We start from the raw sequence: 27,152 nt of genomic DNA on the forward strand, positions 1-27,152 counted from the left end.
GGGGGTAGGGGTAGGGTGTGTGTGCTTAAAAAGGCTTCAGGTCATTGAGGGGTTATCATGGCAGATTTGTCCAAGATGGCATCAATCTGGTTCACATAAATACTCCCTAATAAATTACCCCAAAACTTAGTGGCTTAAAATAACAAAAGTCTTCCCTGGTTTCTGTGATCTTGGAATTTGGGACAGGTTCTGGATTAGGAGTTTCTCATGAGGTAATAAGAACATGTTGGATGGAGGTATAGTTATCTGAAGGTTTGACTACAGCTGGAGGACCCACTTCCAAGAAGGCTCACTCACATGGCTGGCAAATTGGTACTACCTGCTAGAGGGAGGGCTCGATTTCTCTCCATGTCAGCTGCTCCATGTGGCACAGGCTTCCTCACAATGTGTGGTCAGGGTTCCCAGGTAAGCATCCTGTAAGAGAGAGCCAAGTGGAAACCATATCCTTTTTTGTAACCTGGCGTCACATAGCATTACTTCCACCTTACTCTGTCGATTGGGATCAACAGTCTACAACTCCTACCTAGATTTGAGAGGAGAGAACATAGACCCCACCTCTTGGTAGGAGAAGTGTCAGTCATATTGTATGAAGAGCATGTGTTGTAGAAGAAATATATAGGAGTGGCCGTCTTTGGGAAATATAATCTGCCACACTGTCCTAGTCTGCTGGAGTCGCCGTAACAAATACCACAGCCTGGGTGGTTCACACAACATATGTTTATTTCTCACATTCTGGAGGCTGGAGGTCCAAAATCAGGGTGCTAGAATGATCAAGTTCTTGGTGAGGGCCCACTTTTTGGTCATCTTCATGTAGTCTTTCCTTGACAGGTGCACACAGAAAGAAAGATTCCCCGCCCCCCCTCCTCCTCTTTTTATAATGACATCATGAGGGCCTCACCCTCATCGCCTCGCCTTATCTAATCCGAATAACCTCCCAAAAGTCTCACTTCCAAGTACCATGGCACTGGGGGTTAGTTTCAACATAAGAGACATACATTACGTAAAGATGGTAAAGAGAAAAGATAGAAAACACCTAGGTCCTTGATACCATCATTGTGCTTCTGAAATAATCAACTTTGGAAACACTTCCAAAGATGTCTTATTTAATAAGATAGTACATTTTCTTCATGGATTTATTTGGTTATTCTATTATTATAGCTAAAAGGTATTTTACTTGGAATAAAAGCTAGAGCAGAAGATTGGGTTCAGATTTCCCCAAGGCTATTTAGATGACAGGACTCTAACCTGCAGAGCATTTAATCTCATCCATTTATTCAACAGATGTTTATCAATTGGTCTTCAATGTGCCAACCAGGTACTGTTTAAGATGCTAGGGATGCATTAGTGAGTAAAACAGATAGAAACCCCTGTCATCATGTAGCTAACATTCTATTACGTGTTCTGTGGTCTTTGTGTATATAAGGCTGGTGGTGGGGTGGGTAGCAAGTGAGAAACCAGATAAATAATTAAAATGATGTGAGTGGTAAGGAGTGCTGGGAAGAAAGATGAAGCAGAGAAGGAGAATACCATGGCTGGGGACATCCCCATGCAAAAGGCGACATTGAGTAAAGACTTGAGGGAAGTAAGGGAGTGAACCATGTCTGAAGGCCCAGGTGGGAACAGAGGAGCAGTGGTCAGTGGATCTGGGGACTGAAGATAGTAAGAAATGAGGACAGAAAGCTCATGAGAGGTGGGAGGAAATTGTGTAGTGATATGGGAAGTCATTTGAGCTTTTGATTAGAGTTAACATGATCTGACTTATTTTTAATAGGATCACTTTGGCTGCTGCGTTGAGAATCAGATCAAAGAGGGGTAAGGATGGAAGCAGGGAAGGTAGGTGGGAAGCTACTGGAAAGATTAGGAGCAATGGAGTGCAAGAAGAGCTCAGATTTTTGATATGTTTTGTGAGCATTTCCTGACGGATTGGAAGAACGAATATGGGAGAAAGAGGGGTGGCAAGGATGACCCCATGGTTTGGGCCTGAACAGTGTTGACAATGCTATGGCTGCAAAAACAGCCATTGGACCACTAGTCACACAACTTAGTGCTGTAAACAACAGCAACATTGCTCACAAATCTGCAGTTTGGGCAGGGCTCTGAGGGAACAGCTTGCTTCTGCTCAATGTCAGTCAAGGCAGCTCCAATGTTGGGGGCTAGCTTCATCTGGGAGTTTGCCCACTCGCTTATGTGAGTTGATGCTGATTGTTGGCTAAGGTTGGGCCATCTACATGTGGCCTTTCCATATGGCTGCTTGGCTTCCTCACACCATGATGGCTGGGTTCCAAGGTTCCAGTTGTGAGTGGCTTCAGAGAGAGAGAGAGCTAGGTAGAACCTGTACCAAGTTATTTTTCCCCAAAAGCATTTTTAAAATTTTAATTCCATTATAATTAACATACACTATTATATTAGTTTCAGATGTACAATATAGTGATTCAACAATTCTATGTTCCTTGGCGCTCATCGTGATAAGTGTACTCTCTTAATTCCCATCACCTATTTCACCCATCCCCACCCACCTCCCCTCTGCTAACCACCAGTTTGTTCTCTATAGTTAAGAGTGTGGTTTTTTGGTTCGTCTCTTTTTTCTTTCTTTGTTTTGTTTCTTAAATTCTATGTAGGAGTGAAATCAAATCATTGTCTTTCTCTGACTTGTTTCAGTTAATATTATGTCCTGTAGATCCATCCATGTTGTTGCAAATGGCAAAATTTTATTCTTTTTATGGTTGAATAATATTCCATTATATATATATATATATATATATATATATATATATATATATATATATATACCACATCTTCTTCATCTAATGATAGACATTTGGGCTGCTTCTGTAATTTGGCTATTGTAAATAATGTTGCAATTAAACATAGGGCTGCATGTATCTTTTTGAATTAGTATTTTATATTCTTTGGGTAAATACCCAGTAGTGGAATTACTGGATCGTATGGCAATTCCTATTTTTAATTTTTTGAAGAACCTCCATACTGTCTTCCACAGTGGCTGCACCAGTTTACATTACCACCAACAGTACACAGGGGTTTCTTTTGCTCCACATCCTTGCCAACACTTGTTGTTTTTTTGTATTATTTATTTTAGCCATTCTGACAGGTATGAAGTGATCTCTTTGTGGCTTTGCTTTGCATTTGCTGATACTAAGTCCTGTTGAGCATCTTTTCATGTGTCTGTTGGCCATCTGGCTGTCTTCTTTGCAGAAATGTCTGTTCATGTCTTCTGCCCATTTTTTAATTGTTTTTTTTTTTTTTTGGCATTAAGTTGTGTAAGTTCTTTACATATTTTGGATACTAACCCCTTACTAGATATGTCATTTGCAAATATGTTCTCCCATTCAGTAGGTTGTCTTCTAGTTTTGTTAATTATTTTCTTTGTTGTGTGAAAGTTTTTTATTTTGATATAGTCCCAATAGTTTATTTTTGCTTTTGTATCCCTTGCTTTGCAAGGCATATCTAGAAAAATGTTGCTATGGCCAGAGAGATTACTGCTTCTGCTCTATTCCAGGATTATTATGGCTTCAGGTCTCACACTTAGGTCTTTCATCCATTTTAAATTTACTTTTGTGTATGATGTAAGAGAGTGGTCTAGTTTCATTGTTCTGCATGTAGCTGTGCAGTTTTCCAACACTGTTTATTGAAGAGACTGTCTTTCTATTGTATATTCTTGCCTCCTTTGCCAAAGATTAAGTGACCATAGAGTTGTAGGGTTATCTCTGGCCTCTTTATTCTGTTCTATTGGTCTCTGTGTCTATTTTTGTACCATTACCTTATTGTTTTGATTATTGGAGCTTTTTCGTATATCTTGAAATCTGGGAATGTAATACCTCCAGTTTTGTTCTTTTTCAAGATTGATTTGTCTATTTGGGATATTTTGTGTTCCATACAAATTTTAAGATTATGTGTTCTAGTTCTGTGAAAAATGCTGTTGGTATTTTGTGTATCAAACTTTTGACATCATCATGGAAGTCTTGTGTCACTTCTGATACATGTTTTGCATCAAGGCAGTCATTTCTGCCAAGAGTTGAAGAAAAGGGAATAAACTCCATTTCTTCATGGGAGAGTGGCAAGAGCACATGAGAGTGGATATATTATTGTGGGATTCTTGGAATATAAAATTTGCCACAGAAGAAATAGCTATCTACTGACATGAAGAAAACTACAGACTGAGAAGTTTGGAGTGGGGTGAGATCAGAAGCTGATGTCAGGAGTTTGAGATAATTTTGACATGCCCCTTGGACTTTCATATGGAGAAATCAGGCAGGCAGGTGGATATGTGAACTTCGAGGTCAGGGAGTACCATTAGGGTCTAGTTAATATTTAAAATCAGAAAGGCAGATTCTATGACTAAGGAAGTGAGTGTAGATAGAAAAGAATGTGACCCAAGCACTGAGTTCTGGGGCAGCCCGACATTTAGTAATAAAGGAAATGGGCACGTAAGGCGAGACCAGGGAGATGGTTTGGTGCCCCAGAAGCCAGGTGAGAAAGATGTCGAAGGAGGAGGCAGTGAGCTCACCGTTGTTTTCAAAGTCTTGCAATTTATGATTCTGTGATGGTAAACACCTGAAAAGATATTATTAGTATTCCTACCTCAAGCTGTTAGGTTCTGTCAATCCAAATTTTTCTCCCATCTGCTGGATCAGAAGCTTCTGCAGGGGAAGGATATTAGCTTTAGTCACCTCTGGACCCTCTAAGGAATTATCATGGTGTTGCCCACACAACTGATTCTTAATAAGTGAGGGTGAACAGAAATTGGCAACAAAGAGAGACCACAAGAGTTAAAATACCTTAAAAGGGCAGTTATAAGCTTGAGGAAATAGTTGGTTCTAATTATTTATGGTAGTTGTGTTCTATAAAGTTTCTGTGAACATTGAATTAGTAAACACTGAACCATTGCTCCTAGTGGAAATACGAGGTTAGATTCCTGCCAACCTCTGGTCACAACAGTTGCCTCCACCCATCAATACATAACCTTGTTTTATGTATGTTTCTGCTTAAGGCACTTTATTATATACTGTTGATTCATCAACAATGAACTCATGGCCAACAGCACTGTAACTCAGGCCTACACGGAGCTTGTATAACACGTGTAATCTCCCCTAAGGCCCCTTCCAGCTTTGTGCTTAGGAGCACTAGCCAGCACTTCGGCACATGCTTGGAGCCACTTTACACCAGGAAATCACCAACAAAAGTCACTAAAACATGGAAAACATGACACAAAATAGACTGTAAGAAAGGATGTTTGTAGAAAGAATGGAAACAAAAAGGTAGAGCACTCCTTTGTTTGAACTCAGCTGCCTTCCTTGGACTTCAGCTAGAAAGGAGTGCATTGAATACTTCAACTTTTTGCTGTCTCTCATGACCCCAGAAGGACAGGGAGGATTGACTTGGGGATAACAGTTATATTCCAGCCAGTAGACACCTTTGCAGATATGGAATCTGTGAATCATGAAGATGAGTGGATCTAACTTGTTGTAATCTGAATGTAAAGAGCCAAAGAACAAGGATCTGGGGTGCCTGGGTGGCTCAGTGGTTGTCTGCCATCGGCTCAGGTTGTGATCCCAGGATCCTGGGATTGAGTCCCACATAAGGTTCCCTTTGGGGAGCCTGTTTCTCCCCCTGCCTCTGCCTCTGCTCCTCTCTGTGTGTCTCTCATGAATAAATAAATGAAATCTTAAAAAACAAAACAAAAACAAAAAACAAGGATCTTATAGCTTTTTCTCTGTACATCTATTTGGAAGGGATTGTAACTTCTGTATATTTTAAGATATCGTTATTTGGGGCTTAACGCCTTACACAAACAACTCGAATTATATAGTTTGTTTTGAAATCAGATTTTATTACTTTAAAAATGGCTTGACATTTCTGAGTCTCTTCACTTTGGTCCACATGTTCTTCCTATATTCCCATAAAGTGGATGGTCTGAGGAAGTTTTTCTATTCAGGCATCGAGGTCATGGAACAGAATAAGTTGGCATACTCATTTAACACTCTTGGGGAAGACAGGCTCCTCCAGAGAGAGACCGTGTTGCAGAGTCTACCTCTACCGTGGCTCACAGCCAGTAGAATCCCACCGTAGTACAAAGGTGTTTGCCTGTGTAGGTTTTTAATACTGAGTCCGTGGCAACGTTCAAAAGTTCCCTGGAAGACTCAAAACCCCATGATTGGGCCAGGCAGTTGAAAGTTGGGAAAAGTACAAACTAAATAGTATTTATGGAGATTGAGCCAGATAGTACTGGCATTCCCAGGAGAGGCAATCACTTCTCTCCCAGAAGCTGCCGTGAGCTTCCCATGAAAGAAAAGTCAGATTTGGCTTGACAGGAGAAGATACCTTGATCTTTTGGTTTTATTTTATTTAATTCATTCATTCATTCACTCATTCACTCATTTTGGTTTTAATAAGCAATTTCCGAAATAGCTAAATTTAAGAAGAAAATGAAAAGTAAAATGAACAGAAAAGTGAGTTCCAAATTCCTTTAAAAATGCCCTTCTGATTTTTTCATGGAATACTTTTTTTGTACAGCTAAGGAAAAGCGAATTCATCACCTTTTCTGGTATCCTCAAACTATTTGTTTTCTGATTCCTAAAAAAAAGTTATTTAACTCATAGAAGACTGACATGGCTGGCTGCTCAAATACCCACTGGCTGCTCAGAGCTAGGGAACCTTCTGGGGAAGCTTAAGGGCAGACCCGAGGACATGGCTCTGAGTTCAGTTCCTGTTGGAAGTTGCTGCAAAGCAAGTGCAAGATAACGTGGGGACTCTCTGGGAAACAGAGCAGCATCTACCTTGCCATTAGGCTGATCGGCTTTCTTCCTCCTCCTCTTTCCTTAAAATGTTAAGTCCTCCCGCCAAGGTAATATCTGGGCTTGTGCAGAAGCAAGAAGTGAGGCAGAAAGCCAGCGCACTTGTTTTGCCTAGAGGTTAATCTTGAACTCTCAGAGGAGCACTTAATATCCTGTGGAAGCAACACCCTCCAAATACAGCAACCCTGCCATTCTGGGAGCCAGACTGCCATTGACCTGAGCGTGCCCAGTCACAAAAGATTTTGGAAAAGGCCCTTGAGGAAAAGACAGTCCCAAAGTCCATCTACTCTCCTTGGGCCGGAGAGCTGGGCAGATTAAGGAGGAGGCAAGGTTTAAGCTTTAAAACTCCACTGGAATAAACTAGAAATGCGATGTCAGTTAAGTAAGGGTTTTACTTCCAACTGTTCCTATGGAACTCAGAGGATCCTTAATGCCAACGTCACCATTGCCATTCTCCTCAGGGAAGCCTTCCTTTTTGTGATGTCTCCATGCAAGCGGTGGGCCACAATGGTAGGGGACCTCAGTCTCCCCACCACCTGAGTCTACAGGGAGAGGTCACAGACAGCTGACCTGGGAAGCAGAGTAACGCACCTAAGATGCTATTCCTTGGGAATGAGGGGGTTCTTTCTTTCTTTCTTTCTTTCTTTCTTTCTTTCTTTCTTTCTTTCTTTCTTTCTTTCTTTCTTTCTTTTCTTTCTTTCCTTGTTTTAGATTTTATTTATTCATGAGAGACACACAGAGAGAAACAGAGACACAGGCAGAGGGAGAAGTAGGCTCCCTGTGGGGGGATCCCAGGACCCTGGGATCATGCCCTGAGCCAAAGGCAGACGTTCAACCACTGAGTCACCCAGGTATCCCGGTTCTTCTTCTTCTTCTTTTTTTTTATTACCTAAATGATATACCCATTAATATGTCTCACTAAATGGTCTGGCTTAGAAAATTGCCCACCATAAGTATATGTAGCCATTTCTCATTTTGAATTATGAAGAAAGAAGTATACAATTTTCATTCATAGAAGTTTCTCACCTGTGCTCATGTTGAACAAATATGCTTTCAAGGAGAGCAACATTATTGACTATCTTAGGAGGCCTGTTTCTCTGTCTGGCCCTCCTGGTCTGACTGTTACTGGGTTCCTTTACTATCCTCAATGGCTAGGGGTGGATGATCAGAAATAGCACGTCTGGTTTACAAAAGCCAAGCGTTCCAGTGAGTGCTCTCTTGCTCTCAGGCTAGGGTAATCAACTATTATGCTTTTTCCTGGACTCAGAGTGGTCAGTGCTAAACCCAGGAAAGTCCCTGGATGAGTTTGATCACCTTATTTCAGTGTGGAGGGAAGCCAGCAGAGTAAAGGATTTGTCAATATGGGCTCAAGCTGATTGCCTGGGTTAGGACCACTCTCCACAATTTAACTTGCCATGTAACCATGCTCCACTTACCCTCCCTGCTCCTCAGTTTCACACCTAAACACTGGAAAAAAATAACATCTACCTTTTAGGGACGTTGTGAAGCCAAAATGAAATAATTATGCACATAGGAAGGGCTCATGAGTGCTGGCTATCATTGCTGTAATTATTACAATTTGAAGATACAACAGAAGCAGTGAAGCCTGTGAGTAAAACAGCAACTGGTATACCTGATGTGAGCCCAGAGCTATCAAGAAATGGTCAAATAACGTTCACGATGGCTTGAGGGGATGGGAGAGTGTTGGATTCTGTTCTTCCTTTTGGAAGTTGTTTATCAAAATGGATTTTACTTTGAAAAGTTTGAGTGCTTTATAGGGGCAAGTTTCCATTATCTGGAAAATCCAGACAGGTGGGTTTCTTGGAGAGGGGAGGCACAACTCTGCCATGCTCAAGGCTCTGCAGACCTCTAAGTGTCCTCGATGGGGTGTCAGACAGCACAGGGGTGAAGGGAGCCTGTGGTTTGTCCCTCCCGGGGCATGGTATCAGGCTGCAGACCCTTGGCATATGCTGTGGAAAATCCTCCCACACTGGCACTGGGGCTCCAGACACATGTGTTTTAGATCAGTGTTAATAGAGTCGGCTTCTGAGGCTCTTACTTCCTGTCATTTGGTCTGCAGAATTTTTGCTGAGTCATTTGACCTCATCCATCTTCTGAAACAGTAATCAGCTGACCAGAGGAAACTGTTGTGAGCACACAGCTTGTCGAAAACCTGATCCAACCAATATGCCCAGATCATATACTGCAGTGCCCTGCATTCAGTTAGGGTCCTGGAACTCACTGGGAGCGGTAGGGCCCAGCTTTGTCCACAAAGCATTGGCTTTCTAGCGGGAAGGACAGGTCCATGTCCTAGGACTATAAGCCAGACATTAAAAAGTTTTATAAGCAAAAACATAAACTATGTGACTGGGTAGCACAGAATAATTCATTCTGTCTGGGGAGAATTGCAAAGGAAGGCACACGGAGCTAGGCTTTGGAGACAAAGCAGAACATGCATGGACAAGACAGGACAGGAATATTTGGGCAGAGGGTATGTAGAAGCCAGAAAACATGTGCAGGTTCATGGCATCAGCTCGTGTACCCAGCATGTTGGACTGGACCACAGGAAGCACCAAAGGGGGTTTGGTGGGAGAGCAGTTGGGCCAGCTCATGGAGGACGGAGTGAATGCACGACTGCAGAGTCAACACCTGCTTCCACATGAAGAGGAAAGGCTTTCGAGCCAGGGAGTGGTAGGATCACAGTGAGGGCGCCTCGGAAGAATGCCTTGGTCAAGGAGGGAGTCTGTGGGCGGTAATACGTAAACGGCAGGAAGACAGGACAGGGCAGAGGGCTTAGTCATGTATGCAGGTAAGAGCTGATGAGGCCTGAACTTTGGAAGTCACAGAGAGAATGGAAAGGAGGGAAGGGAAGACACTAAAAGAAACTCTGGGAGGCAGAAAGAGAGGACTGATCTCCATTTGTCTACATCTGAGCTCCACTGTGGGAACTGAGCGGGGAGGGGCAGCAGGTTGTGCAGCTGAGGGGAAGGGGGTTGGTTAACCTAGAGAAAGAGCTGGTCCACACTCTAGTGATAGCTCATCTGTACATGAGAGACACCGGCCACAACTGTTTCCTGATCTCCTCCAAAAAAGGCTCAAGTTAAGATCTGGAGGGTATAGAGGAGATATGAAGAAAGAATATGCAATTGGGGAAAGAGAGGCAGAGAGCAGGATGTGTTTTATCTTCAGGATGGTTTTGTTTCTGAGCCTCGATCTCTGCGTCACTTCCTGGAAATGCGAAGACATGCTTCCCTCCATCTCCCTTACTGGAAGCCATCTCAGTCCCTCCTTGGTCAGCAGTTTCCTCTTTGAACAGAAAAGTCAGCATCACTGTTGCTTAAGGGAAAACCAAAAAGCCCTGGATATGAATTCACCTTTGGAAATAGCTGTACAAAATTCCTTTGTGAATTTAAAATCAGTATATGGGACATAACAGGTATAATGGGGTTTGTGATGGTATTAACCATCAAAATCAAATCTCCTGAAGTGACTCATGACGGAATGCCACTTCAAAGCAGCTTTGGCAGGAAAAAGGGCATATTGTGAGATTATGGGGGCATCTGCACTCACCCAAGACAGGGAGTCACTGAGAGTCACTGAATGCCAAGAGCTCCATTCAGTCCTGGCTTCTGCTTCTCCCAAATCGGTGGTCTTCTCTCTCCCTGCAGGTTGACCATCACCAGCTCAACCACCACACAGCACCTAAATGGCCTGTGTATAGGTCACAAACAAAGCCAGTTCATGTCTCTTTATCTTAATTCCAATTTCCTGGGGACTCCGTTCCACCTGGGCCAATAATCTACGTAGCTCAAGAATAGCTGCTGAAAGGCGTGCACTGCTGGGCAGAGCAGGCGCAGTTCTCAGGCCAAAGGGTCACGGGCTAGACAGCCACCACCTGAAGTCCCTTTAAAAATCATGACAGGTCAAAACACTAACCTTGTCTGAGTCTGTGGCAGGTAGGGTGTTTAAAATGCCGAGACCAGGAATATGTTAATGAAGATAAAAAACTTCTAGCACAAAATCACTGAGAAAAGTCACCATCTAGAGTCGTAGAATCATATGATGTAATCAAGTTATCTATTAATGAGGTCACCCATGAAAACACTGACCAGCCTTTGGCATTCTTGAAACTTTGGAAGAGTCAACCAGTCATTACTGTTCTGTGAACACACAGGAGCTGCCACTTCTGAAGCTTCTTCAACCCTCAGGTTGTGGCAGCTTTGTTTTAATCATGTCACTTCCCTTCTCAGAAGTCGTATGTATTTCTATTTCGTCATCTTAAGCTTTTGTCAAGAGCTTCAAGGCCCATACCATCACATCACACCACATTCCATCCTAACCCATTCCTTTTCATTCTTGTTGCTTATCTCATGTCATATGGAGTTTCGGTGGTTTCACCTCTAGGTGGGCTATAGTGTACATTCCTCTGTCTCACCCCTGAAGATTCTGATTCTGGGCCACAGAAGTCTGTATCTATATACACACATGTGTATATATATATATATATATATATATATATATATATATATATACACATATTTATACAAATACATATATACATATTTTTAAAGATTTATTTATTGAGAGAGAGAGCACAAGTGAGCATGTATATATGGGGTGGAGGGAGGGGCAGAAGGAGAGGGAGAGAGAGAATCCTAAGCAGGCTCCACACACAGCATGGAGCCAACATGGGACTCCATATCATGACCCCAAAATTATGACCTGAGCTGAAACCAAGAGTCAGCCACTTAACTGGTACCCCTGTATGTTTTTCAAAACTGTATTTATTTTTATACTTAAAAATGTATTTATAAAAGTATACAGCCACCCAGGTGCCCCTGTATATGTTTTATATTTTTTAAAAAATATATTTTATGTATATAAAATACTTACATATTTTACATACATGTTTATATTAAAAATATTTTTAAAATACATATTTAAATATATACTTTTAAAAACTTTACTGAGGTATAATTGGCATACAATAAGCTATTCATATTTAAACGTACATTTTGATAAGTTTTAACATATGCATATGCCTGTGAAACCATCATCAAAATCAAGATGGTGAACATACCCATCAACCTCCCAAACTTTCCTCATGCTCCTTTGTCACCCCTACCTCTTGCCTTTCCCTTTTGCCCTGACCCCCTGGCCTTCTATCTCTAGGCAACATGCAATTGTGAGAAAAAAACAAGAGAGAGGAGGAAGCATGAGCAGGGGGAGGGGCAGAGGGAAAGGAATCCTCAAGCAGACTCCCTGCTGAGTGTGGAGCCTGATGCAAGGTTTTATCCCCTGACTCTGAGATCAGAACCTGAGATGAAACCAAGAATGAGTTAGACACTCAACTGAGCCACCAAGATGCCGCTGCATGTTTAATTTTATAAAATGCTTCCAAACTGTTTTTGCAGATTGGCTGCACTAATTTACATTCCCATCAGCAATGTATGGTCCAGTTTTACCAAATCCTTGCCAGTATTTAGCATTGTATTTATTTTTTATTTTAGCCATTCTGATAGGAGTATGGTGATATCTCATTGTTGTTTTAATTTGCATTTCTCTAACAGCATTTAATTTGAATATCTTTCAGATGTACTTACTTTCCATTGATAGCTTCTTTGGTGAATTCATTTCTTTGTCTTCTACCTATATTGATCTTTTTTTTTATTGTTGAGCTTTCTGAGTTTTTTTTTTTTTATATATATTCTAAATGTTAGCCCTAATCTTTTGTTGGATATATGGTTTGTAAATGTTTTTCTAACCCTGTAGCTTGCTTTATTGTTCTCTTGAGTCTTTGATAGAGAAAAAAAAAAAAAATTAATTTTGATAAAGCCCAATTTGTCAGTCTTTTATAGATTAACTTCTGGTGTCAAATCTAAGGACTCCTTGTCTGGCTTTAAAAGGAGATTTTCTTCTTCTTTTTTTTTTTCCTAAAAAATTTATAGTCTTATTTTTTACATTTAAGTTTATAATCTATTTTGAGTTAATTTTTGTGTAAGGGTTAAGGTATAAATCAAGGTTTATTAAAAAAAAATTTTTTTTTGCCTATGCATATCCAATCGCTCTAGCAATATTTGTTGAAAAGGTGATCTTCCTTTGAGTTGCTTTTGGACAATTGTCAAAAATCAGTTGGGCATATTGTGTGAATCTATTTCTTGGTTCTCTGTTCTGTTTGATTCCTCTATGTGTCTACTCTTCTGCCAGAAATCCATGCTGTTTTGATTACTTTAAATGTATAGTAGGTCTTAATATTGGGCAAAGTGATTCTTGCCACTTGTCTATTGGGATTATTTTAGCTATTCTAGAGTGTTTGCGTTTCCTTATAAATTTTAAAATAAGCTTGTACATATCTACAAAAAATTTTGCTAAGATTTTTATAGAAGTTACATTAAACCTACCTCAACATCATAAAGGTCATGTTTGAAAAACACATAGTTAATATCATACTCAATGGCAGAGTCAGGTACAAGGCAAGGACGTCCACTCTTACTACTTTGATGCAACTTAGTACTAGAAGTCTTAGTCACAGCAGTCAGACAACAAAAAGAAATAAAAGGCATTCAAACTACTAAGGAAGAAGTAAAGCTTTCACTATTTGCTGATGACATGATACTATATATAGAAAGCCCAAAAGTTCTACCGAAAAACTACTAGAACCAATCACTGAATTCAGTAAGGTCCCAGGACGCAACATCAGTATACAGAAATCTGTTGCATTAATAATGAAATGGCAGAATGAGAAATTGAGAAAACAATCGAATTTTCAATTGCACCAAAAGTAATTAAATACCTGGAAATAAACTTAATCAAGGAGGTAAAAGACCTGTATTCTGAAAACTATAAAACACTGATGAAAGGAATTGACCACAACACAAACAAATGGAAAGGCATTCCATGCTCATGGATTGAAAGAACAAATATTGTTAAACTGTCTATACTACCCAATGCAACCTAGATATTTAATGCAATCTCTATCAAAATACCAATGGCATTTTTCATAGAATTAGAACAAATAATCCTAGAATTTAAATGGAACAAAAAACCCTAAATAACCAAAATAATCTTGAAAAATAACAAAACTGGAGGTATTAAAATCCCAGATTTCAAGATATACTACAAATCTGTAGTAATCAAAACAGTAAGGCACTGACACAGAAATAGACACATAGATCAATGGAACAGAATAGAGAGCCCAGAAATATGCCCATGAATATATGGTCAAGTAATCTTTGGCAAAGGAGGCAAGAATATGCAGTGGGAAAAAGACAGTCTCTTCAACAAATGGTGTTGGAAAACTGCACAACTGCATGCAAAAGTGTGAAACTGGACCACTTTCTTATACCATCCACAAAAGCAAACTCAAAATGGGTTAAAGATCTAAATGTAAGACCTGAAACCGTAAAAATCCTGGAAGGGAGCACAAGCAGTAATTTCTCTGACTTAGGCCATAGAAACATTTTTCTAGAGATGTCTCCTGAAGCAAATGAAACAAAAGCAAAAATAAACTATTGGGACTACATCAAAATAAAAGGCTTCTGCACAGCAAAGGAAACAATCAACAAAAGTAAAAGAGAACCCACTGAATGAGAGAAGAGACTTGCAAATGACATATCTGATAAGGGGTTAATATGCAAAACATATAAAGAACTTATACAACTCAACACCAAAAAAAACAAATAATTAAAAAATAGGCAGAAGACATGAACAGACATTTCTCCAAAGACAGCCAGATAACCAACAGAACAAAAGCAGTCCTGTTGAGCAGAAAAAGATGCTCAACAGGACTCATTATCAGGGAAATGCAAATCAAAACCACAATGAGATATCACCTCATATCTCCCAGAATAGCTAAAATCAAAAACATAAGAAACAAGTGTTAGTGAGGATGTGGAACAAAAGAAATCCTTGTGTACTGTTGGTGGAAATGCAAACTGGTGTAGCCACTGTGGAAAACAGTATGGGACTTCTTCAAAAAATTAAAAAGAGGAATTACCATATGGTCCAGTAATTCCACTACTGGGTATTTACCCAAAAAATACAAAAACACTAATTCAAAAAGATACGTACTTCTATGTTTATTGCAGCATTATTTACAACAGCCAAATTATGAAAACAGCCCAAGTATCGACAAACGAATGGGTAAAGAGGTGGCATATATGTACAATGAAATATTACTCAATGATAAAAAGAATGAAATCTTGCCACTTCCAACAACATGGATGGCTCTATGTGTAATGCTAAGTGAAATAAGTCAGTCAGAGAAAGACAAATACCATATGATTTTACTCATATGTGCAATTTAAGAAACAAAACAAATGAATAAGGAAAAAAAGAGACAAACCAAAAAACAGACTCTTAACTATAGAGAACAAACTGGTGATTATCAGAGGGGAGGTGAGTGGCAGGAATGAGTGAAATAGGTGAAGAGGATTAAAAGAACACTTATCTTAATGAGCACTGAGTAACGTACAGAATTGCTGAATCATTATATTGTAGACCTGAAGCTAATGTAGCACTATATGGTATTATACTGGGATTAAAATTAAAAGAAGAAATTATATTAAACCTATAGATTAATTTGGAGAGAAGTAATATCTGTAACTATGTTGAGCCTTCTAATCCATGAACAGGATTGTCTTTCTATTTGTTTAGGTTTTCCTTAATTTCTTACATTAGCATTTTGCAATTTTCAGCATACATATACTATACATTGTTTTGCTCAGTGCATATGTAAGTATTTCATTTTCTTTAAAGTGATTATAAATGATATTGTGGTTTTAATTTTGGTGTTCATAGAAATGTGATTGTTTTGGTATTTATCTCGTATCCTGTCTTCATGAACTCACTTATAAATTATAAGAGGTAAGGGTGCATGGGTGGGCTCAGTTGGTTAAGCATCTGCTTCTGGCTCAGGTCATGATCTCAGGGTCCTGGGATTGAGCCTGGAGTAAGGCTCCCTGCTCAGTGTAGAGTCTGCTTCTCCTTTCTCCCTCTGCCTTCCTCCCTCTGCTCTTGATCTGTCTCCATCTCTCTCTCAAATAAACTTTAAAAATCTTTAAAAAAATTTTTTTTAATTTAAGGGGTATTTTTTGTTAATTCGTTGGGATCTTCTGTGTAGATAATCATATCATCTGCAAATAAAGACAGTTTTATTTCTTCCTTTCCAATCTATATGCTTTTCTTTTTTCTTTAGTGTTGTGGTTAGGATTTCCAATATTATGTTAAGGAAGAGTGATGAAAACAGATATCCTTCCTGTTTTCACTCTTAGAAAGAATTCATCCTTTCACCTAGTTAGTATGATGTTGGCTTTAGGTTTTTCACAGATGCTCCATATCAAGCTGAGGAAGATCCAGACCATTCCTGGTTTGATGTGAATTTTTATTAGGAATGGTTGTTGAGTTTTGTCAAATGCTTTTTCTGTATTAATTGAGTTGATCATGTAATTTTTCTTTTGTAGTCTGTTAATATGAAGAATTACATTGATTATTATTATTATTATGTTAAACTATCCTGCAGAGCTGTGTTAGACTCCATTTGGTCATAGTCAATTGTTTTGTTTTGTTTGTAATATGTTGTTAGTTTTGATTTGTTAAATTTTAGTTAAGATTTTTTGCATCTATGTGTCTGCAGAAAATCATCTTGCACCAGGTAGCTGAGGTTAGAGAGGCACTCAGACTCAGTGTTAGCAAGACTGGCCCTCCAGCTGGAATTGTGCAAAGACAAAATGGCCTTCTTTGAAGGATAATCATGTCCTGTCATAGGAGCTTTTCAAGCTCTGGCTTAATGACCACTTGATGGGAATGTTGTGGAGGAAATTCAGATGTCAAGTGGTGGGAGTATGACTGCACAGCCTTACAATTCCATTCCAGCCGGGAAGCATGTGATTTCATGAACTCCATTACCCTGATTCCCAGTGCTCCAGCATTTCCTGTCTGCAGTTGGGAGGCGGTTGGGCTTGCCTCACCACCTGCGGTCTTGGTCTAGTGCTCTAGGGCTCCTCGGAGTTGGGGCTGCCAGCTGCCTGCTACCCAGGAAGGCAAGATGCCCCAGGGCCTCATATAGTCCTAGACCCTTGAGATAAGCCGATGCTCTGTGCATCTTGTGCCAGATAACACTCTCCAAACCCCAACCCCTGTGGGCTCTTTTTTACCATGACCCTCCGGTCACTGTGGCTTGAGTCCTGCAAGGCTAGAACAGGACAAACTGGAGCAGGACAGACTGTTTTGTAAGTATTTCTCAGTCTGCCCAAGTTTGTACTTCCTTTAAAAGACCTTTCAGTCCCCACCGCCTTCTTTTCATTAACTTGAAAACAGCAAATCGTATTTTGCCAAGAAAGAAAAAAAATGCCTCATGCAGAGGATTTCTTCTCAACTTGTTCCTTAGTAAACACTGTTTCTGAGTGGGCTTCTAAGCTGGCCCAGCACTGGATCTACCAATAGCACTCACAGCACTTGAGAAGGTAGATTTGGAACTTGCAGCCTTGATTTGAAAACTGTTGTTTTTGCTTCTGTTGTAGTTCATGCTTGATTTTGTGTGTGTGTGTGTCTGTGGAGGGGGTTTACTTTTTGTTTTGTTTTGTTTTGTTTTGTTTTGTTTTGTTTAGAGAAGGAGACAGACAGTGTGCTGGGGCAGAGGGAGAGAGAGAATCTTAAGTGGCTCCATACCCGGCGCAAAGCCCGATGTGGGGCTTGATCTCATGACCCTGAGAACATGACCTGAGCCAAAAGCAAGAGTCAGACACTTAACTGACTGAGCCACCCAGGCACCCTTGTTGTATTTCAGACCAGGAAGTTAGAGATGTTTGTGGTATGTGTGTAGTCAAGGGCAGGCACATCAATTGTTTTGCCAGGTGGAAAAATAGAACGTCAACTGTCATGACAAAAAAGGGCTTGTGGACAAGCAGACTCCTGTCTTACGTTGAATAAACTCAAATCCAAACACTTTAATGTGATATGAAATATGCTCATGGAGATCTAGTTCCCAACTTTCTCTCTGTTTCCTCTCCTGCTCACACTCCTATCCTTTCCTCAATAATCTGCCAAGTTCTTGCCTTTAGCACTGCTGCTTACACGTCTCCAGGGATCCTGGTTGAAGGAGTAAATATTGTAAGATGGATTTTTCATTAACCTATTAGTACTAAGCAGGAATTGCTTTATCACAGGGTGTAGCAGAGAACCTAAATTCTAGAGTGGAGATAGAATGGGACCTAACACAGGTAAATTTGGGTGGCTAGGGGAGGTGACACAAAGGACCTGTTGTGGGCAGAGCCTAGAAAAGGGGTCAGGGCAGTGAGTGACAGCTGTAAGGATCAAATGCAAGTGTGAATATGGCAGCAAACGTGCAATATTTTTTAAGATTTTATTTATTTATCTGACAGAAAGAGAATGCATAATAGCAGGCAGAGGGACAGGGAGAAGCAGGCTCCCCACTGAGCAGAGAACCTGATTTGGGGCTCAATCCCAGGACCCTGGGATCATGACCTGGGCCAAAGACAGACACTTAACTGCTTAACCAACTGAGCTATACAGGTGCCCCAAAAGCATGCATTTTGTGCCTTATCCCTTTCAAGGGCGTTTCTAGGATGGGTACTTGGATTACCCTCCCAGAGCCCCAAGAACAGCACAGCAAAGTCTTCTCCAGGGGCTGCCTACTGGAGAAGCAGAAGAACCACAGAGGCAAAACCTGCTGGTCTCCGGGTATGGCTGGGCTCATTTCCAGGATCCCTGCAAAGGCTTTGGAATGGCAAGAAAGGTACTGTGCTTACATGCAGATGACTTGCCTCCAGGCCCAGCTCAGCCATGTGCCAGCCGAGAGAGCTTGGGCTGGCCTCAATCTCCCCAGCCATCAGATGACATCAGGCATCTGCATCTTCCTGCTGGGTGACCTCACACACTGCTGTTACAGCATCTACTGCTAATACAACAGTGTCTCCCAAATCCCAGTCACCAAGCCAGTCCCCTCCTGAGCCCTAAACCCAAATTCCCCAAATATCTCCATTTGGGATTCACAGACCTCCAGAGTGTAGCATGCCCCAATGACACGCTCACCTTTCTTTCCAAACCTGCTCCTCTTCCTGATTGCATTGAGGTAAGTGACACTGTCATCTACCCTTGCACCCCAAAACAAAGCTAGATGTTTGCCCTAGCCTCTCCTTTACCTCCCACATTCAGTCACAAGCTCCATACAGCCCTCTTAAATGTTTCTGGAATCCAATCTTGCTCTCTATCCTCATTGCCACTGCTCTGGGTTGAAATCACCCTGCCTCCCTCCGGGGCCGATGCAGTGCCCGAGTCTGTCTCACCCGTCACTCCCGTGTCCTCCTGCATGATTGCTCTTTCTGAATTGCCAAGCTCTTGGGCCTCTGTACTTAACACCCTTAGTGATCACCTATTTATTTCCAATGGGCAAAAATCTAAGCTCCTTCACAAGTCCTAGTTCCTCTCTTGACTCATTTCCTGCCCATTTTCCCTCCCCAACTTCATGCTCTACCTCTCACCATGCTCACCTACTCAGAGTGCCACAAATGGGCAAGACTTTCTCTTTTATAATTTGAATGGTTTTCTCCCTTGCCTAGTATTCCTTTGACCCCATTTTTGCCCTGCCTCTACTGAGATTCATATTCTTCCTCCAGAAACCACCCCAGTCCACCAAAACAGGCTGTCTCAAGGCTCCCTCCTCCTCTCATGGAAACTATCATACCGTGTGGTGACAGTGACATTGTCTCTTCCTTAGGGGTCTCTGAGCTCCTCAAGTGTGGGCAGTATGCCTCAGTCCCTCTGTATCCCAGTACCTGGCACAGTGCTAAGCCCTCCATTAGTGCTTGCTGAATGAGTGGATGAGTGAATGAATGAATGAATGAGTCTTGTCACCACACATGGTACTTGTGAGAATTAAATGATGACATGTGAAAACACTTTGCAGACTGTAAATGTGTTAGGGATAATTTTGAAAATCAAAGGATTTAGGGAGAAAAGAAACATGTGAGGCAGAACAGTGAAATGAGAACAAGGTGGAGCTGTGATGCCCTAGGAGTCCGGAGAGTACCAGGACAGTTCTGAACACAGCTCAGACGGCCTGGATGGCCCATGGGCCAGTGAGAGGAGATGAGTCCCTTGAGAAACCAGTCTGGGTCACATGTGCTTGGGGCGGACCACACTGCATAGCTCTGGCTCCTCATGTAGCACACCAGTCCTTCAGTTCGGTGCTCGGGCAGTGAGCAAACACATTTCTAGTTTGGAACCAGAGTCTCCTTATGTTCACATGACACTTCATTAGGGAGACCATGCAGACTTCTGGAAGAATAAACTCATAGTCTTTATTGAAGACATGGACTAGATTTTGATGGCATTTTGGCTAAGGCCCTGGAATGCCCATGTTCTCCTTGCCAACGATACCTCTTCTCTGAGAGGAGAGAGTGTGAGAGAGAGTGAGAGAGAGCACATGATAGCAAATAGGAAGCACAGTACTGCTATTTCTGGGGCTGTGCACAGTACCCACTTACTCCCCTGCCTACCCCCACTCCCTGGCCCCAAAGCATAGTGTTGGAGACACTGAACTAGAACATATCATTAGAACTTGCCCCACTGAGGTGGGGCCTCCATTTCACCCTAGTAACAAATACAGATCTCAGGTTCTCTGCACTCCCTGGGCTAGAGAGACATAAGAACAGAGACAGACAGAGGGGGCCAGGCCTCCATGTGGGGGTGGAATGGGGATGAGGTATTGGCTGGTCATGGACATGTGGATGTTTCCATCTCCCAGAAACATTATCAGGACTTGCCCAATGACCTTAGTGGTGCAATCACATTGGCAGTGGCATTATCTTGAGGAAGAACAAAAAGGATGTGGACAAGGATCATTTCTTCTTCTTACAGCCTCTGTGGAGTATATGAGAGTCCCCACATATCCAGGAAGGCAGTTAGATAACGCATTATTAATTAGTTAACCATTAGTGTTTCTTCAATACTGTCACGGGCCAAATTGCATCCTTCCCCAAATCCCTATGTTGAAGTCCTAACCCCCAGTGTGACTTTATTTGGAGATAGGACTTTTAGGAGATAGGAAAGAGGTCAGGAAGGTGAGGTTCTAATCAGAGAGGACTAGTGTCCTTAGAAGAAGAGAAAGACAGAAGAGGAAGACGAAGTTCTGTAAGCCAAAAAGAGGGTCTTCACCCAAACCCACCTCTGCCAGCACCGTGATCTTGGACTCTGAGCCTCCCATGAGCCTTCGAGAGCTGTGAGAAAATGCATGTCTGCTGTTTAAGCGCCCCTGGCCTGTGGATTCTGTTACAGTGGCCCCAGTAGACAGATACAAACACCTACTGTGTGCAAAGCCCTTTGCCTTTGTGGGTTGCAACTGAGGATCCCTGGAAGGAAGTAGGATTTTTCCTGTCTGGCTCCCATTCTTTGAGTCTCCTTAGGTAGGATTTCTTCTCGTGACAGTATGATTTAAGATAAAATTGTGGCCTTGCTAGAAGTTTTGAGAGAAACTACCACTTGACCTTCATTAAAGGCCATTCCCTCTGGCTCCTCTTTCTCTCTCCTAAATTCAGAAGTTTGTGTACCCATGAGGTAAGTGGGAGGAAGATCATTTTCAATGCCTTGAGGTACGGGCTTTCTGCCATAGACAGACTCACAGTCCTGCGGCCCCCTGCCAGGCTTGGAGGGAGAATGTAGGTTCTGAAGTCCCCAGATCTTCCCAGTATGCTGCATAAGTGTATTAAAATTCCTGGTCTTACTTAAAAATACAACTCCTAAGAGACACATCCATCACTTCAAGTTTTCTCAGGATTATCATGACTTTTTCTTTTCAGAAGGGGTTCGATGCTTTTCCCCAAATAAAGAACTTCATTCAGAGAGTTATTGAAATTAAATACCATCATGATTCTGAGCTGTAGGGGGTAGAGAGAGTTCAGCTGATATAAACCAAGGTGAGGGCTGGGTTACTGACAAATATGGGCATTGGTGTCTGTCACTGTGAACCTCAGCTGCAGGAATGGTGCCACTCACAGAGCCTTCCATCTCACACTGATGTCCTGCTGGGAAGTGGAATACAGGACAGGGGTGCCAGCCTGGCATGTTCCAGAGGACTTTTATGGGCAAGCAGAAGTGGCTCCAACCACAAGTCCTTCATAGGACAACACCGAGAACAGAGAGTCAGGATTCAGGGAGGTGACAAGATTGAAACCTGCCTTCAAGAGAGAATATCACGATGTGGTGCATCCTTTCCTCTTTGCCCTTAATTTCTCAACAATGTCAGGAAAAAAGGAACAGGAAGAAAAATTGAGAAAGGAGAATGTCCAGCTCTTTTAATTAATAACTCTACTTTGGGGATTAATAATTCATAAAGAACAATGAATTACTACTCACAAAGGTTAAGGGCTCATGAGCAGCGTAGCAGCGTGTCTTGGCAACCTAAAGTTGGGTCCGGGTAAGGAGCTGAAGCAGAACATCTGCTGGGCCTGAATGATGTCTAGAACCACTCATTGTGTAAACAGGCTCTTCATAGAACAAGTTTAAATGACCAATCAGATATGAGAACAACTCAATCCCACTACAAGTTGTAGAAAGGCAAGTGGAAGATGATATATATATTTGCCTCCCAGATGAAGTTTACAGTGTTTAATAGTACTACTCTAGGTTTTAGTTCCGAATGAAGTGGGCCCATCTAGATCTTTCCCTCCCACTCAGACACCTATTGAAAGATGTGTACAAGGGAATAAATTCAGTGGTACACAGTGCAGCAGGTAGGCATGTCAAGAGTTTTTGATGGTTTTCCAGAAGATGGAAAGCAAATGGGATTGAATTTTCAAATAAACCACAGAAGGGGAAGCCAGGATGCTTGAAAGGATGGTACTGTGAAAGAGTTGGACTCCTGGAAGGAGAGCCGTCTCCCTGGGGGATCTGGAAGGGATGTCAAGCCCTGAGTTGACAGATTGGTTAAATAGGAATGGAGTGCGGGCTGGCTCTCAGGATGACCATGTGCAGGGTGATTTGTGCAGCAGCTGAGCCGGTTGCCCACCCTCACTCCCACCACTTCCCTGCCATGGGTGCAGAGTAGCTGGCTGTGTACTGGTCACCTTCAGAGATGACTGCGCTCTTTAAGGGAATTTAACAGTTGGCCTGGGAGGAGGTCTAGGGCTCCTTAAGTGAGGCTGGCCCCTCCAGAGTGAGGCTGTCCTTGTGTTGGCCCTGAGGAGGGGGCATGCAGTCAGCCTGATTTCTACCCCTATATCTACAGTGAGCCATGCAAGTCCATATGCTCTACCTTTTAACATATACTTGTAAATGTGAATGGATATACCAAAGACAGCCAGAGTTCATGAAAACTAAACACTTCAATAGAAGGGCTAAAAAATAAAGTTGAGGAAGTATTCCAGAATATAGACCAGAAAGACAGTGATGAAAAATATGAGGGATAAGTTAAAAGATATGTAGGATCAAGTCAAGATGTCTAACACTAATCTGGTAGGAATTCCAGAAAGAACAAAGAACATGAAGGGGAAAAATTATTATTTTTAATTTAATTTAATTTATTTATTTATGAGACACACAGAGAGAGGCAGAGACACAGGCAGAAGGAGAAGCAGGACCCCTGCGGGGAGCCCGATGTGGGACTCAATCCCAGGACTCCGGAATCACACCCTAAGCCAAAGGCAGATGCTCAACTGCTGAGCCACTCAGGCATCCCAAAGGGAAAAATTATTAAAAGAAAGACAAAGAGTTTTCAAATTAGAAGGAGTTGTTGAGGATTGAGCAAACAAAAAATTTTAAAAGAACCCATACATGTTGTGATAAAATTTAGAACATGAAATGCAAAGAGAAGATTTTCAGTGTTTCCAGGGAGTAAAGATAGAGTACCATAAAAGAATAAGAATTAACATGTCCATGGTCTTGCTGTCAGTAACTTTGGATGCCAGAAGAGTAACCTAGTGGAACAATGCCTTTGAGTACTGAAGGAATGTGATTTTTTAAATCTAGAATTATCAATTCAACCGAACTTTACCAAATATCAGGGCACATAAAGAGTTTTTCAGAACCATACTACTGAATCTTTCAGTTAATATTTATACAATTACAATGTTACAAAAACTAACAATTGATTTTTATTAATTTATTTTTAAGAGTTTATTTATTTACTCATGAGAGACAAAGAGAGAGAGAGAGAGAGAGAGAGAGAGAGAGAGAGAGAGAATGCAGAGACACAGGCAGAGGGAGAAGCAGGCTCCACGCAGGAAACCTGATGTGGGACTTGATCCTGGGTCTCCAGGATCACAACCTGGGCTGAAGGCGGCGCTAAACCGCTGAGCCACCTGGGCTGCCCACAATTGATTTTTAATTCTCAGAATGTCTATAGACAAAGATTCAAACATTTATGCACTGTCTGCCTTCAGCTCAGGTCATGATCTCAGGGTCGTGAGATTAAGCCCTTTGTCAGGCTCCGTGCTCAGTATGGAGTCCACTCAAGATTCTCTTTCCCTCTCTCATCCCCTCCTCCCTCTAAAATAAATAAATAAATCTTAAAAAAGAAAGAAAGATTATTTGTGTGTTCTCCAATAAGATGAAAGAGGAATCCAAGAAAAAAAAGTCATGGGATCCAAGAAATATTAGAAATAACTTAAGGGTGTAATTAAAATTAAAAAAAAATCCACATGAGAGCAACTAGAACATACCTAGAAGACAATCAGATAAAACTAGGCCATTCAAAATTGGTATGTTTAAGAAACTGGATATTCTTAATGGTATGGTATTGAGGATATATGTTTCTTCTGTTAATTAGTTTATAAAAGAAAAGCAAGTAGAAACCAGAAAAAAACAAAAATCAGAAGTAAAATCCTGATCCAGTGATAAAAACTGCTTATTGATTTTCAAATTTTAGAATAAATTTTTAGAAAAAGTATGAAAGGCTTAACTTTGGTTTCAGAATAGAATATGACTATTAGGCAGCCTGGGTGGCTCAGAGGTTTAGCACCACCTTCAACCCAAGGCCTGATCCTGGATTGAGTCCCACGTTCGGCTCCCTGAATAGAGCCTGCTTCTCCCTCTGCCTATGTCTCTATCTCTCTATCTCTCTGTTTCTCATGAATAAATAAATAAAATCTTTAAAAAAGAAAAGAAAATAATATGACTTGCAAACCTAATAAGTATATAAAAGGAATGGGGCAGTAATGACAGAAGACAGGAGGTGAAGGAAGTGGAGGGGGGGAAGGGGTGAGGGGGAGAGGGTAGAGGGACAATTTCCTCAATTACATAGTGAGGATAAGTTAGCACAAATCCTCATGTGCAGCAGTCAAAGAATACTGTAGAAAGTGGATAAATCAAGAAACCGAGATATAAGCATATTATTTAGTATTTTATGGCAACCATCAGAAGCACTAAAATCCGGTTGGCTGAAGTTGGTTACCATAGGAAGTGGAACAGGGTAAGGAGGGGGAGAAGGAGATGTTTTATAATGTTATACACTATATGAAAGTAATTTAAAGTAAGACCTACAAGTAGGTGTGACTTTAAAAATACAGATGGAGGGGTGCCTGGATGGCTTCCGACACTTGGTTTTGGCCCAGGTCTGATCTCAGGGTCATGGGATCGAGCACTGCTTCGGGCTCCGTACTTTGCACAGAGTCTGCTTGTGTTTCTCTCTCCCTCTCCCTCCCCCCACCCTGTGCTCTCTCTCTGTCAAATAGATAAAATAAATCTTAAAAAACATATATGTGGGGAAAATAATACTATTACAAAGTTGGCATTGGTGAAATAAACCGATCCTCTTATACTCTATTTGTGAGAATGAAAATTGAATTGGTCCAAACTTTTCAAAGAGCAATTTTGTAATATCAAAAAGAACCAAGTTCTCCCTCTAATAATAATATTGTATAAGTTTCCAATCCACAAAAATGATGTAGGACAGTAGCTGGCAAACCAACCAAGGGGGGTAGGGTAGAAGAACACACAAAGTTCCTTCATTGCACATGAACGTGAACATGCACACACACAAGCTCACATCCTGCCATGTGTCTTATACAGTGACTCACTGAGAAGGAACATCAGCCTCCCAGGTCCTTTGAATTCTCCTGTCTCCAGCTTTGATTCTTTCTGGTGATCCTTACATGGAAGGCTGTCTCTGCTGGTTTCTCCATCTTTATATGACTCATTTTGGTTTACTTTTGTGGAAGCAACTAGCTGAAGAGCTGGGACTTTTCCCTCCTGACAGACTCTAGGGTTAACCACAGTGCTCTGAAGCCCATGGGCGCTGGCCAGCCACTTGGAGGAGTGCCTCAGAGTCTGTTTGTCCTTTCCTTGTGGTTACTCAGAAGAGGCCCTGTCTGTGTTCCAAATGTGGTCAGCCTACTAGAGAGGCTCCCCCGTGGCCTGACATGGTCACTCTCCCTGTGTCATCGCTGATGATATGGGAAAGAGAACACCATTACCTTCATACAGCCTTGGCAATGGCTGTCTAACTCGACTTGAGTAGTGAAGCCAGGTTCTTCCCACCATTGAATGATGAGACTCCTGGGAAATGCTTATGGTCAAACTACCATTTTGTAAAACAGCAGTTAATATAATTATTTACAAAAGCCCTTAATCTCTATTTTTGATGAGAAAATTGATGCTCAGCCATGGTAATTTTGTTTGTCCATGGTCATTCTGCTAGAAAGTAGTCCAGTGCAGATTAAAATCCAGGTCTTCTGATCCCTAATCTTGTGGGTGTTTTTTATATTTGTGGGTGTTTTTCATACTTGTAGGTGTTTTTCATAATTATTGGCATTGGACAAGATCTTACTGTGCTTCAGAGTTTTGTCAAAATCTCTGCTCTTTATGGTAATATTGAGCATCTCACTTTATCTGGCTTTGGACTGGATCTCAAATTTGCTACTTTACTGTGTGCCTTTGGTCAAGTTCACACAACACCTCTGAGTTTCATTTTCCTCATTTGTTAGACAGGTATACTAATATTTATCTCCAATAAAACCTCACCAAGGTTTAAATGATATATAGTAGGCACTAAGTTGGGACTCAAAGTGCTGGTGGTGATGGTGGTTGTCAATGTGAAGAGAATTATTTTAAAACATTTTGGACACATTAAACAGCCTTTCCAAATGTCCTCTTCAGATGGGCTCCTAATTAACTACTCTCTTGTCTTCTAACATGTCAACTCACAATATTTCCATAATATTAACTTAAAGAGTAGCTAGTCATACTACTCTATTAAGGTAGCAATTTTGAGTTAGCAAACTGTCTTTCCAAAAGCAAGTAGAAGTGTTACATATCAGACACTGAGCATCCCACATGACCATAAGGCAATCAGATGACAGCAAGTCCCATTCTAAATGTGATTTCTCA

The 27,152-nt window shown here is 41.3% G+C and overlaps 1 long non-coding RNA gene across 2 annotated transcripts; it reads right to left on the bottom strand.

Annotated features, from left to right (window-relative positions):
- Positions 1-723: 723 nt before the first annotated feature.
- Positions 724-26,005, bottom strand: LOC121486120. 2 transcript variants are annotated; one of them, XR_005986535.1, is made up of 4 exons: positions 25,844-26,005; positions 10,383-10,523; positions 4,600-4,658; positions 724-2,303 (listed from the first exon to the last, which is right to left on the bottom strand). It is a non-coding gene; the product is annotated as an uncharacterized LOC121486120 (long non-coding RNA). The 2 variants fall into 2 exon arrangements; XR_005986534.1 differs by lacking the exon at positions 25,844-26,005 and having other exon boundaries at positions 10,383-10,722.
- Positions 26,006-27,152: the final 1,147 nt, after the last annotated feature.

The sequence above is a fragment of the Vulpes lagopus genome, chromosome 3 (genome assembly GCF_018345385.1).
Source record: "Vulpes lagopus strain Blue_001 chromosome 3, ASM1834538v1, whole genome shotgun sequence".
Classification (NCBI taxonomy): domain Eukaryota; kingdom Metazoa; phylum Chordata; class Mammalia; order Carnivora; family Canidae; genus Vulpes; species Vulpes lagopus.